The 15,348-nt window shown below is 36.2% G+C and overlaps 1 protein-coding gene across 1 annotated transcript in view; it reads left to right on the top strand.

The window, feature by feature from the left end:
• KCNH8 (potassium voltage-gated channel subfamily H member 8) overlaps positions 1 to 15,348 on the top strand; it is a 401,588-nt gene that overhangs the window by 82,252 nt on the left and 303,988 nt on the right. The window lies entirely within an intron of this gene.

The raw sequence follows: 15,348 nt of genomic DNA, 5'->3' as shown, positions 1-15,348 counted from the left end.
ATGTACATAGTAAACAATTGGTCTTTAAGAAGTCTCCAAGAGAAAGAAAAAAAAAAATTACACTAGCATCTCATTTTTATAGGATAAGTGGGTCAGGCAACTTGAGTGGATTTTCATAGCTTCAAATCCTCTAAAACTACTTAGGGTCCCTATTTATCCCATCCTTTCATAGGGGACTCTATTTTTCCACCTAAAACACTTTTTTCTAATGAATGGTAGATATTATGAGAGGATTGCCAAAAGCCACTTTTTTTTTTTTTTTTTTTTTTTGGTTAATGCAGTTATTCTACCTACATACAATGATACTTCAATTAATAAATAAATGTTTTATAGAGCTAAAATACTATTCAGTATTCTGATGCAAAAGTAGAGATAGTGAACTATTAAGCATTTCTCCTTGAACTAGAGTTGACTAACATAGGTCAAGGCATATGCAGTTGTGTACAGAGGATGATTCTTTTTGGAAATTGCAGTCATCAACCTCATGTGGTAAAGGTTTCAGAAGATATCAATGAAGCCTTATAAAAGTGCCTGTGATGTGACAAATATGAGCTTACCCTTTAAGTAAACTACATCTTTTTGAAAAGTAGTGCTTTTAAGAACTGATGAAAGTGATTAGAAAGAACTTCCCAGCTCAAGTGTTAGCCAGTTTTAGAATCTTTTTGAAACTTCTGCTTTGACCACAGATAACCTGTAGCAAAATCACTAGGTCCAGCTTGTTCCTGGACATTTTTGGGATAAAGCCTATAGGAACAATTAAAGAAAACTTTTGCATTATGAAGGAGGATTTTCATTTCCTGTCCTCAGAGTCTAAATAAGTGACCTCAGTGTGCACATCCCTGTGCTGATGTAGCCTTGGCCCCATTCCTTAACTTCATTGTATATATTTTCTTATCTTATGAAAGTTTGGATCCACAACTCTCATCATATTTCTAGCTCTTGCACACATATTTTGTGATCTTTATTTCTATTTCTATTTTAAATAGGGTGAGGTCCATAAAGGAAGAAGGGTAATTAGCACTTCAGGTGTATCACAATGTTTGGGGAGATGAAGTTAACCACTTACACCCTTAGAAGTCTACTGAATTATTGCTTAATACTTGGGCAACAGCTACTGGAAGGGATAATTCTGGCTTGAGATAAACAACTCCAAATATAGAGCATTAGAACAGAGGCACATTATTCAACAATACTGAACTAAGGTCTCTATATAAGGTTAAATTTTCTTGTAATGAAAATTATTTGCCACCACCCCTTATGAGGTAAATATATTGTGGATTAACATTTTATCTTTTAATAATATAGTCAGATCCCCGTCCACTCCCAGCATTAAACAAGTAATTAGTTCTTGAGTTGAGCTTTTGATGAAATAGTTTCCTTTATGTTTTGGGATTATATCATATATATAATATATATATGATATATATATAATATATATATATAATATAATATATATATATGTGTGTGTGTGTGTGTGTGTGTGTGTGTGTGTGTGTATACACACACACACACACACACACACACATTTTCATTTGAGGTCTCAAAATTGACTTTTGTCTCAGCATTCATTTCTAAATCTCACCACCAGAGCAAACCATTTTTGTGATTCATCATCTTTGCCTAATTCCTTTACAATTTGAGACAATGAAACCTCCAACTTCAGCCCAGTTTCTCAGTAGTTTAAAAACTTATAATCCCCTAAGATTTCCCTCTATTTATTTGGGAAATTAAAAAAAAAAAATTCACAATTTCTGCCCCTTTTTGTTGGTACTGGGGATTGAACCCAGGGTGCTTAACCACTGAGCCACATCCATAGCCCTTTTTAGTTTATATTTTGAGACAGGGTCTTGCTAAGTTGCTCAGAGCCTTGCCAAGTTGTTAAGCTGGCTTTGAAAGGTTGTACTGCTATATCACTTTTTAATGTTTAAAATATTTTTTGAGATAAAGAAGTATGCAAAGTCAGGCATGGAAAAAACATAAAAGAAATTACTTGAAATCATTTGTTAATGAACAGAAGAATAAATAAAGAAAGATTGAGACCTATAGGGGCACATCTTTTGTTGATTTTGCTTTCCTGTTGGAGAATATATGTGTACCTTAAAACATAATGCCATGATTTCTCTTTAAATTAATTGAAGTGTTTTTCATCTTCATGGTTCCAAAATGAGGCTTTTTATTTTCTGTGCAGGAAATAAGACAGCCTAAAACAGGAGACTGATTTTTCTTGGACATTAAATAAAAACAAATTCTGACATGTTTCAATGGTGAATATACTGTTATGTTCCAAGTTAGAAAATATTTAACCTTATTCCAATCATTGGATTTCTGAAACACTTGACAACATAATTTATGAAAGTTGCTGTGGAGCCTGTGAAAAGTTTATCTAGTAATGGTTATTTTGTTTACCTGAACCATGTTTGCTTTGAAAATTATGAATCCTAGCTTGTCTATGTTCAAAGAGAAATGGACCATTTAAAATGATCTAAAAATATCATTTATTTTACTGTCTTTTCCAAAAACATTTATTCCTACAAGGGTAAGAAGAATTAAGGACTCGTTTTGTTTTGATTTTGAACAAAATAGATCATTGATTAAAGTAAAACAGATATTTTGTTTTCCATTACTATGACTGGAAATACCAGTCATTCCTATGAATATATTTTGAGCTAGGTCTCCCTGGGTACTGTACAAATGTATGCCACCATGCATCAGGCCTAGCCTCTGACATATAAGAGCTTATAGCTTCCAATTTTATGACATTCCCACAGAACTCTAACACAGGGGTGGCTTCAGCAAAGGCTAGAGTGCAGTCACAGACAATTCAGCTGAAGAAGAGGAAGGAAAACCAGAGGCTAGTGACAAGCAACTAAAGAAAGAGGATCCAAATGGGATTTTTTTTTTTTTTTTTTTTTTTTTTTTTTTTTTTTTTTGCGGTACTGGGGATCGAACTCAGGGCCTTGTGTTTGCAAGACAAGCACTCTACCAGCTGAGCTATCTCCCCAGCCCCCAAATGGGATATTGATGTGATATTGGGAATAGAATAATATAAAGATGGAGTTGAAGGCAATAGTCAGAATATGGAGAAGGTTGCCTGCTCACCTGAAGAGCTTAGATTTTATTTTCAGTCACTGAAATCGAGAGCTAGGATGAAGGAAGATTTGTAGAGACAGCATAGACTTTGTGGAGATATTACAGAATGTTAAGTCAGGGAGGATCCATAAACATTCAAGTCATTGTTTTAGAGATAAGGAAAATTTCCATGATATGGACCTAAACTTATCACAAAAAATGTATGTGTAGACATTTAAAATATTTATGGACATTATTGTCTCTCATAATATATTTTGGCTGTTGCACTGTGTCAGTTAAACATATAGAGCAGTGATTTCAGAAGTGAGGCTCATTATCTGTGTACTCACAGTACTTATTACAAATTCAAGGTTTGGGAAAAGTAATACCATGAGCAAAGAACATTGTCAGGAATTGCAGATTTCTATTTTGAAAGAACACTTTTCATATGAAATTCATGTGCAGCTTCCCTTAGTCTTAGATGATCCAATGATGTAAATATCAAATGCTTATCTCATATGGTATAATTTGAAAAATGTTTAAAGCCTTCATGTTGGGAAAACAGATTTTATTTAGTAGTGCTGCAACTGACAGCAGTGTTGGCAAGATGCCTTTGAGAAAAAGCAGTGCCTACTATATTTAGCTATTTTATAAGATGTCTGCATATATTTGGTTTTATGTTTATATATATATATATATATAAAATAAATGAGTGAATACTCAGATAATGAACCCCACTTATAAAATCTTTTACACACACACACACACACACACACACACACACTTGTGTGTATGTGCGTTTATAAAATTTTCTGTCCTAAGTCCTACAAAGTGTTGTAGGTCGATTACCAAGAGACTCTTCTGCTTCAGATGTTGCAAGGAAAATATAAAACAAGTCCTCAAAACAAAGTGTAGTTTATATAATCCTTGTCTTGTTGAGGTCTTGACACCAAGAGGCTAAGTTATAGTTTGAATGGCATCATGATCCATCCCACCATTCTGGGCATTCTGGGCTCTCTCTCTCTCTCTCTCTCTCTCTCTCTCTCTCTCTCTCTCTCTCTCTCTCTCTCTTTCTCTCTCTCTCTCTCTCTCTCTCTCTCTCTCTCTCACTACACTTACACACACAGGCATCACCACCACCACCATGACCACCACCACACACAGCAAAATTCACCCAGGAGAGAGTCAACTGTTCCACTAGCCGATGTTCAAGTCACACTGGCTGTGCTTTGCAAAGTTCAGGTGGGTTCCATGCATAGGAGGCCTCTAGCCTGTGAATGGTACCTCCTGGGCAAAAGCAGGACTCATTTAAAAACGTCTCCACAAGATTCTCAGTGGCAGAAAAACAACACCAGCACACATTGGATCTATAGGTTTGTGTACTGTTCTGGAGATCCACAATTTCTGTCTCTCATTCCTGACCTTTTCCCTAGACCACAAGATTTAAGGTCTATTTCCAAGTCTACTCCTGGATGTTTCACTGGAATGCTTCTGCCTGAGTTGATTCAGTGGCTTCTTCCACTTCCTGCCTAGAATTTGTAGTTTATATTTAGGTCTACTATGAAAAATATCATTGTTTCATTCTAGAACCCACCTCACTCTTTCAACACCTCAGTCTGCTTCTCTCTCCAATCTTGAGACCAGACAAAACATCTCCCTCTCTCTGTGCTTTGTTCTTTAGCCTCTTTTGTCCTTAATACCTCATTTTACTCATTTCTTTGCAACTCAGGCAAAGTTACTATTCTCCATAGCATTACTAATAAGAGTTTGACAAGATATATGCAAACACAGAGGCACACATGGATTGTTACTGGTACAAAGATAGAAGGCACATTAACGATCTGTAAAGGTTATGAAAAAGAGGTTATCATAAAACTGTGAATGGAAAAATTTTAAAAATATCTCATTTATGCAGTATTCAGGAAAACAGGTAGTATCCACTCTGCACCAGACTCCCTCCACAGTCCTGAACTGAAGGTAATATTGCATGCCCACTTACCTTGTAGAGAGAACCAAGTCTGACTTCAGGAATGTTGTGTTTCTACTATATGTGAAAATAAGTGTGCTTAGATGATGTTTTAATCAACTTTGTGTTACTGTGACCAAAAGAACAATAAAACAACTTAAAGGAAGAAAAGTTTATTTTGGCTCATGATTTCAAAGGTCTCAGTCTCTAGATGACTAACTCTATTTCTTTGGGCCTGAGACAGAACATCATGGCACATGGGCTTGACAGAGAAAAGCAGCTCACAACACAGCAACCAGGAAGCAGAGAGAGTGCTCCACTCCTCAGAGAAAAAAATATATACACCAAAGTCATGCCCCCAGTGACCTTCCTTCAGTCATACCTTACCTGTCTACAGTTGTTACCCAGTTAATCCATGTCATTGGATTAATCCAACAATTAGGAAACTCTGATAATCTAATCATTTCACCTCTGAACTTTCTTGCTTTGTGAGCTTTTGGGGACACTCCATTTCAAAACCATAACAGATGGCAAGAGAACTACCATTTTGGGCAGCTTCCCATGCATAACGCTGTGCATTTCCTTATATTCCTCACCGAGAGCACATATTAGTCATGCAATTGAGGGATGAACGGCCATTCCTTCTTAGACCCCTGAGCAGAGAGAGAGGACCAATTTGTTCAAGATCACGTAATCACAAAGAGGAGAGCCAGAATTTGAATCCAGATGGTCTGATTCTATAATAGTACGTTTCCATGGGCAGTACCTGGCTCATTACCTATTTTTTGGACAAGTGCACCAAGAAGAGTAGTTCGTAAATGGTTGAAAAGAATAGAAAGAAAACACAACAATATTTGTTTTCGTATGTTTGCCTATTTTCTGTGTCTGCTTTCATGGTACAATGGGAATTGACCATTTGTGACTGAGACCAAAAGCCTCCCACACCCTAAAATATTTATTCTCTGGCCTTTTACAGAAGAGTTTGCTAACCCCTATTCTAAATTCTACATTCTTAATCCATCAGCTATACTAGCTCATGTTAGGCTCCTATTCAGTACTCTTAGAACTCCCAGCTTATTCATGTGAGTTTTAAAATGAAAATAGCAAGCATCTGGAAGCCTTTGGATGGCAGTGGCACAGATGTGAAATTTTAGGAGCAGCTCAATTCAGCCATAAAATAAATGTTGTGTAGTATTGTGGGAAAGCAAAATAAATGTTTCATTTACACCATTGCTAGCTCTGTCATTCATTAGGAAAAAAGGATTCCCATTGACAAAGAAAATGGAAGTTGTTTATGGGCTACATCACCAATATATTCAGCTAATTTGTGTTCATTTGTATTCATCAGGTTATTTTCCAAAATAGATGAAAAGTAGAACATTAGCTGGAAAGTTATGAATACAGACATTAATTGTTCAGCTAGTCATGCCCATGAGGGAGGCCAAAGGAGCCCAGCTGTGAATAAAGAATCACATTAAATACACCTGCTGTGTTCTGAGCATGGTGATGGGCAGTAACTCATTTTCTCAACCAGGGCTTAGAGGTGGAGTCACCACTGCAAGTCTTGAAGCTAGTAAACACAGAGTCAGATCAGGCTTTTGAACTGGTTCAAATTTGGATCTTTATTTAAAAAATGGCAAGATATGCATTATCACAAATTGTAAACTAACCTAGAATTCCTCATCCAGTTGGACAATGGATTCTTTTCCCCAATATCACCTATTATTTGATTCTGTCTGTTGTCAGTTGTTTAAAAGTAGGACAGTAGTTGAGAAAGTAACTAATATTACCACTGATTCATATCTTACAAAAATTGCTGGAGATATCAATCAAAAATTTTCATCACTGGAAGGCTTTAATTAATTTATTTCCAGCTTGTATAAAAGTTGGAGAGATGACTTGATTTCTAAGGATGTGACTAATTTTTATTTGTGCTTTGTGGTTATCTTAATTTCACAGTTGCTGAGTGTAAACATAGATGTTTAATAAAGTCTAAGTAAGCAGTGGACCATTTCACGTTACTCAGAACTAAGGAGCTTAACATCCATATTCAATGAGAGGAAAGAGAGGCCTGCCCCTGTACTTCTGGAAATATTGTGATTTTAGACAGTTGTTAACAAAGGTTACAGGAAAAGATGCATAACCTGTCCTTGGTAACATGATACCTAAAATTTTACTCTTTTAAAAAATTTGAAATACATGTCTTTTATATTAAGAAAAGACTAATGATCATCACTGTGCCTTTATGAAATGGAAATATGTATTTACTTCTGCCCAAGAATGTAGAGATTATTTGCACTTAGAAAACCTAAAAACTTTGCAAAAATCTACCGCAATATGAAAATTTATGTGTGTATTTGTGTCTCTTCCAAAAGACTCAACTCCTAGCGGGCATGTAATTTGGCACGATGTTTTTGTACTTGAGAAAGCAATTTTGCACTATGTTCCTAGAGCTTTAGAAATGTTCTTGCCCTCTGAACCAAAACTTTCATCTTATGGGAATTTTCTTTAAAATAAATTTAAAAGCTGGGTGCCGTGGTGCACACCTGTAATCCCAGCCTCAGGAGGCTGAGGCAGGAGCATCACATGAATTCAGAGCCAGCTTCAGCAACTTAGTGAAGCCCTAAATAACTTAGCAAGATCCTGTCTCTAAATAAAAAAAAAAAAAAAAAAAAAAAAAAACAGCGCCTTGAGGGTTGCTCAGTGGTTATATACCCCTAGGTTCAATTCCTGGTATAAATAAATAAATAAATAAATAAATAAATAAACAAATAAACAAATAAACAAATAAATAAATAAAATGTAAAAGTTGTTCTTCATTATGATAGTCATAGTGTGAAAAAAATTTTAAATAACCTGAACAAATAAGTATAAGAAAATGGTTAGCAAACTATAGCATGTCCAAACTGTTGACTATTTTGCTATTAGTAATGTAATATTAAAAATGTTTATCTATGATCATGGAGAAAAACTGCATTAACTGAAAATGAAGAATATGCGCTTTTTAAAAAATATGGTCATGTCCACATAAAATATTCACATGTACCTCTATGTTTACACATTTCAAAATGTATTACATTTTCCTCTTTATGCATGTTCCCCGTTAAGCCACACAAATTTGGGGACAGGGATTGTGATTTAATCACCAGTGTACTTTCCCTGTTACACATAATACATTTCAAATTTAAAAAAAAATTAAAGAAAAACAAAAAGACATAGCTTTGGGAACCACATAACCAAGGATACCATAGGTATTTTTTCCTTTAAACTTTAATCACAACTATCTAATACCATGATGCTGTAGATAATCTGCAATTTCTTTTGAATAAGTAAGAAAGAGGATAAAATAATTTAGTTTCCTTTATATAATTATCATTGGTGGGATTTTTTTTTTGCATTTTTTGCTTCAATTAATGATTTATCAAGACACAATTTTTAAAGTAAAAAGAAATTTACAATTTGTATATTGGAAAAAAGAAATAGCAACTTTTCTCCAGAACTTCTGGTAGCTTTAATGTGTAGGGACAAAATGGGTCTTTGTAATTTTACTCTAGTTTAAATAACCAGCCTAGAAAAGCATATCTGTTGCTTGGCTTCCTCTCTACCACATGGTGTTCTTTCACAGAATGGAGTATCCAACAATGCAATGCTGATTCATTATTAACTCTGATTTGGGGCATTGAGCCTTGAAGTAATGAGTGTGTAGGGCCTGATTCTGTGATTGCTACCCACTTTCAGTTTTCTTTTCATCAAAGGATCTCATCTTCATTCGCAAATATTCCTTTTTTTCCCAGAAACATCTCCCACAGTGCCCTTGCAGGTAAATACATCTCTGCTTGATGTATTAAATCAATACATCAAATTAATTGCAACAAGTTGAGATCTGACACCAGAAGAGAATACATGACACCCAGTCCCAGTCAGAGGTGCCTATGCTGAACTGCTTGTAAAACCTTTGAACTATGCATCAGAGATGATTGCTGCTGTATCTCGGTTTAAATTTATTTTTAGCAAAGAATGTACAAGAGCAATTAGGGCTACAGCATTTTGTTTTCTTTTTCTAAAGAAAAATACAGGGTCAAATGGAAGGCACCTGCATGATCAGCAAACAGAACACACCTTAGAGGTTTATTTACTTCAATCAATAGATTGCAAATGCTCTAATGTAACTTGAATATGTCATCCCTATTTGGTTGCCAAGAAGATAATCTGACTCCTGGTTTCATTTCCCCAACTATATCCTTCACTCAGAATTTGTAGCTGAAAATCTGTCAACAACTCATCAAAGGGATGTTTGATATAGAAAGATTTGAGTTATGAAAAAACCAAAGGTCCAGTGTAACAGAGCAGTTTCAGTTTCCATTTGCATGCATTAGGAAGCTCTGGGCCTCTATTTCTCCATTCAGTTCATTTTTATGCCTCTGTTGTCTAGGTTGCTGTGGAATTTAGAAAAGATCTAAAGTCCCCTGTAGGGTGCTGTTGTGAAACTTAGAAGAAGCACATACATTGGGCAGATCAATTAGGAAAAGGCTCCTCTTTGCACAGACTGGGTGTGTGAGGTTAGTCATCAGTCTCTCCTCACCCATTTGGCTGGGATCCTTTGTGAGATGCACAAATGCTCAACCCTGGATGGCAGCCCTGGATAAAGTGTGTGAGAGAGGATTGTATGAATCATTTGAGAGGTAGGCCACATGGGTTTCAGAAATAGTCCTTGACTACTTCAGAGAAAACCATCCTAATGGATGCCAAATCCAGAAAGCATGAAGAGCATCCAATTTGGATGTGTTGCTGATGTCTGACATACACGTGGCAGTTTGCTGTGGTCCAACCTAAATAGCTTCCCTATCAATATTGCCTTGGCAATTTTCTGATGTTTTAATTTTAAAAGCTATTTATCTCTTATCCTCATAGCTCATGCCCTGATATCCTTTCCTCTGTATAAACCAACTTGGTATCTTAAGTGGCTGCCATTTTTATCTGATATTAACTTTTGATATTGTTGAAAACAGCTTTGATTTGATATTATAGTTACTGTCAGCACACTGAATAGGTACCAATGTCAGGACACAAAGGTCAGTGAAGGGTATTTTAGCAGTAGAAAGTTTGTAGCAGAAGAATCACCAGCATCATTTGTTAAATAATCCTAGAAAAATGAAAATGACTATCAATTACTGGACGGATATTTCAAAAAAAACACATGTTTTTGTGGGTTATAAAGCTTACAGTGAACTTCAAGAAATGCTGGCACTCATGCTTCATGGCCGTGCTTCTTCGTTTATTATTGCATTGAGAGAGTAAGGAAAGATGGGAGGGAGGGAGAAGAATACCTGTCCACAGAAGAATGGATAGATTGATAAAGTGTTTTGTATCTATAGTTAAGTAGTTAAAATGAAACAAGTGGACATATAGTTATCAATGAGAACTGAAATAGAAAACAAACTTTACTGGCAGAGGGGAGCAGACATCAGAATAATGCATAAAGAATGTTATAATTTAGGGCTGGGGTTATACCTCAGTGGTAGAGCACTTGCCTGGCATGTGTGAGGCACTGGGTTTGATTCTTAGCACCACATATAAACAAATAAAGTTTCACTGACAACTAAAAAAAATTTTAGAAAGAATAATACAATTTATGGAAAATTTGCAAACACATGGAACATTTCTACAGATTGTTTATACATACAATAAATATGATGAAAATATAAAAACAAAAGTGGGTGGGATGATTGCTCACTCCTGTGTTACACATGTCTCTGGAACACACATATGCACCCTCTACGGAGGGATGAGAGAGACCATCACTGGGGAAGGAATGTCAGCAGCATCTTACTATCATCACATTAGGAAAAATATGAGAATGTTAATATTCATTAAATCTGAAAGATAAATATCTGGATGTTGGTCACATTACTCTCTTTAATTTTTATGTATGAATATTTAAGAATGAAAATATGGCAACCATCATTTGTAAAAGTCCATTTTACCTGGAAAAGATAAATTGTTTCAAATAAATGGATTTTTCTTAAAATGCAGATGTTAAATGCTAATCTTTTTAATGCCCTTATACTACTCAGGTATTTCAGATTTACAGAGCTACAGTAATCTAATGTGCTGGGTAAAAGTTATGCAAGTTGTAATTAGTTATTATCATCATCATCATATATTCATTTGATAGAACATTCCAATATAGTTTTATAGTTAGTGATTTTTTTTAAAAAAAATCAGTGAATAAATGATAGTTTTATGTGCCCAGATAGAGAACTGGGGTAGAGGAAAGCAAGAAACAGCTTGATGGCATAGTCCTGGGCCTTCTGACAATGTGTGGATTTTTCAATAGCATATAAATGGCTCCAGATTTCCCAGAGGGAGTTTCCACTTCTATCGATCGACTGCACCAATTACAAATATGAGCTCTAACTCCCAGATTCAAAAACAAAGTCTATAAGATACCCTCCTCCCACTACTGCTAGACACTTACTGATCTCAAATGACCTTGACAACTTAATCAAGTTCTATAATTTTCAGCAAATGTTTATCAAGAGCAAAGCTCAAGAAATGTAGTTTATGATGTAAACACATGCTAAGAAACAGCATTATCCCACACTCTACTTTTTCCCTCTATTTTACACTCTGATAATATTAGAGACAGGGAGGTTAGGTAATTGGTTCCCTTGCCCTTGTAAAGTCTCCCCTGGCATTATTATTTGTCTCCAATTGGAAAGCAAAATGTATTTGCCAGCACATGGTTATTAAATCACAAAAAGAGAGTTATGATTCTATACAAATAAGAAATTCTCAGAAAGGGTCACAAATATCTGCCAAAACAAAGACTTGTCATAATCTCTCTATTTCATGATTTGATCCCCCTCTTTTCAATTTGTTTTGTCATTATCTAGTCTACTATTTTCTCAGTCCAGAGAGAGGGGGAAATTGCACCATTTAATATATATGCAGCATTGGCACAAAAAGGAGAGGGCTCTCTTGTTCTAGGTTCACTCAGAAAGCAGAAGCATGGACTGTGGATGGACATTAGGATGGAAAATACTTAGTCTCTACCTGAATGTAATTGTTTTAGTCAACTTTTTTGTCTCCCTGTCCAAAAGACCTGGCAAGAACAATGTAGAGGTGGAAGAGTTTATTTTGTCTCATGGTTTCAGATGTCTCAGCCCATGGTCCGTCGACTCCATTGCTCTGGGTCTAACATGAGACAGAACGTCATAGCAGAAGGGCATGGTGGGGAAAAGCATCACAGAACATGACAACCAGGAAACAGAGAGAGCTCTACTCACCAGGGACAAAATATAAACCCCCTAAGTCATGTCCCCAGGGACCCAACTCTTCCAGCCACACCCAACCAGCCTACCGTTACCACCCACTTAATCCATATTGGTGGATTAATCCACTGATTAGGTTAAGACTCTCATAATCTAATCATTTCAAATCTGAAGATTCTTGTATTGCCTAACACATGAGCCTTGGGGGCATACCTCATGTCTAAACCATAAAAATAATTCTGTCTAGTGGTGAAGGAGGCTCAGAGGTCATAATCTACCTTAAACACAGTGACCTTCTTATCACGAAGAGAACTTGTAGTAAGATGGCAGACAGGCATTATCCAGAAGAAAGGGGGTGACCCTGAAGGGAAGAAACAGAAGACTTCTAAGGCCTCTTGAAAAAATCTAAGAAATAATATTTCCATGCTTTTTAAAGTGCAGCCACCAACCAAGACCTGAATTCTGGAGATTTTTATTTCTAAATATTACTACAAATCTAATTGCTATATTTCTCATTATAAAATTATAGAATATTTGTAAATTACATAGGGGGGCTGAGGATGAAGTTCAGTGGTAATAATCTCTACTTTTAGTGTGCTCTCGTTTTAGTTTGCTTTGCTATTCTCTGTAATAAAGAAAAAAAAAAAAAAAAAACAGGCATTTTCCCATCCATTAGACCTGCCATGTCCAGGCATCTCCCCTTAAGGTCACAAGATGACAACCACAGACCTGGATACCACAGTGCTACTCCAAGGCAGGGATGAGGGGTCAGAAAAATTAGAAGGGCACACTGGGTGGTAAGAGCATTTATCTTCTCATACCTCTTAACAGAAATGAAAAGAGCTCACTAGATATGTGCAAACTGACTTATCTCGGGACTCATTGGACAGAATGTGGTCACATAATAGCAAAAGGAAAGTTAGTTTTCACAATTGTAGCTACTTTATGATTACAATGATCTAAAATACAAATAGGAAAATGTTTTAAAAACCAGTCTAAAATTATTATTAGCAGAGGAAAGTAAAATTATGGGTTACACACACACACACACACACACACACACACACACATGCACACACACACACATTTGTTGGGAAGACTCATTGATTTGTGAAGTATCTCATCTGACTTCTCTTCCCCCACGTGCAGAGTTGAGCAAAGCAGAGAAGCCAAACCAGTACCTACAGGGTCATTCTTTTCAACTAGAGCATGTACAGTGTCTTCAAGAAAAGCCTTTCCCAGTCTCTTGACTCAAGGCAAGATTCTATCTATCCATTTATCCAAAAGTCTATACTGCAAATCATATTTAAGCATGAAATACACTCAGTATTGACCTGTAAAAATTGGTTTCATGATCTCCTTCTTGATTCTCTTCTATGTCCTCAGCCATTCTTTCTCAGTCTCATTTGATGGTTTCTCCTGAGTTTTCCAACCTGTAACCACTGGAGTCACCTGGAGTCAGTATTTATACTTTACCTTTTCTCTGTTTGTACTCACTCCATATATTTTTAAATTTCTGCTAATTCTAAATTTTTATCATCTGCTTAGCTCTCACCCTTAATCTTCAGACTCATGTATTTACCTACCTACTTTACCTCTCCTCTTGGATACTTAACAGTTTTCTTTAACAGCCTATCCAAGACCAGACTCTTAAAATCTCCAAAACTTGAAGACTTAGTTTTTAAAAATTCATAAATGGTACCTGTACCCCTCTAGTGTTTAAGGCAAAAGCATAGACATCATCCTTACATTTTTAAAAATCTATCCCACTGCAATCAAAGCCAGAGGCAAACCCCTTCTACTACTCTTCCTAAAATGCCTCATACCTACCACTTCTCACCACATTCACTGCTACCACCCTAGTCCAACATCACATTTTTAAAAAATGAACTAGTATGATAACTCCTAACTGTTCATTCCAGTCTGGCCCTTGCTCTTCTAGAGTCTGTTCTCAGCAAAACAGCTGGAGTGGCCCTTTCATGAAAGAAGCAAAGCAGTCACTCCTTGGGGGTTCCAGTCGTACTCCTTTCCTCGCTTTTCCACAAACATATCAAGCATGCTTCCACCTCCGTGCCTTTGCACTTGATCTCCCCTCTGCCTGGGAATCCTTCCTTTATGTCTACAGAGTCACTCCACCACTTTCCTGTTATAGTAATTTAGAAATTTCCAGGAGTCATTCCTAATTCTGCTTGTTCTACTTTACTTTCATAGCATGTCACCATACGATTTTTCTTTCTTTGACACAATGCCTAGCACATACATGTTCCATAAATATTTGCTGGATGATTAGTGAATATGTCTGTAAAATCAGACTACAATGCAAATGGTTCCTAATTCAAAAACCTTTGTATAGTTTTTGACTGATCTGTATGTCTACTCCCAGAAAGGGAAATTGCTGAAACAGCAATTTGGAAAAGATAGTTATGATTTATGGAGCAATGCCTTTAGTTTATTTTATGTGCGAGAATAACCGCCCCCTATTTTATAGGATGAGGACACTAAAGTTCGGAAAAGTACATAGTTTGCCAACATCTCATAACTAAAAAGGGTCCACATCTGACTGGCCCGAGCAACATACTAGAGTGTGCTAACTCTTTCCTGAAACAGTGAAAGAAATCTGACACATTCTGTGCTGTTTTAAGATATTTCTACAGCTGGCTTCTAATGTTCAAGCTACTGTTCTTTTTGTCTGTCTGTAATTTACCTTCCTCTCTCCCCTTCTTTTTCCTTTCTGCCTTTTTTCCTACCTATCTGTGTCCCTTTCTACACATCTGCTTTCTTTGCTTTTTTTCTCCCTTCGTAGCTTCCTTCCTTCTTTTCTTTATTTCATAAGATTAAAACTGTATGCACTATTTTTATATCATTGAGTACAATTGTCAGGTTATCTTCACTGTTTTCATGTACCTCTGCATCTATAATTTATTGAATCACCACAGGTCTGAGATGGAAAAGATCTGGAAATCATGTCATTAACTCCCTCTCCTTAGACATGAGATAAGAAAGGCCCAGAGAGGGGAGACGACTTGGGTCTGATCACAC

This window comes from Sciurus vulgaris, assembly GCF_902686455.1.
Source record: "Sciurus vulgaris genome assembly, chromosome: 16".
Classification (NCBI taxonomy): Eukaryota; Metazoa; Chordata; class Mammalia; order Rodentia; family Sciuridae; genus Sciurus; species Sciurus vulgaris.
This window is presented reverse-complemented; position numbering and strand designations above follow the sequence as displayed.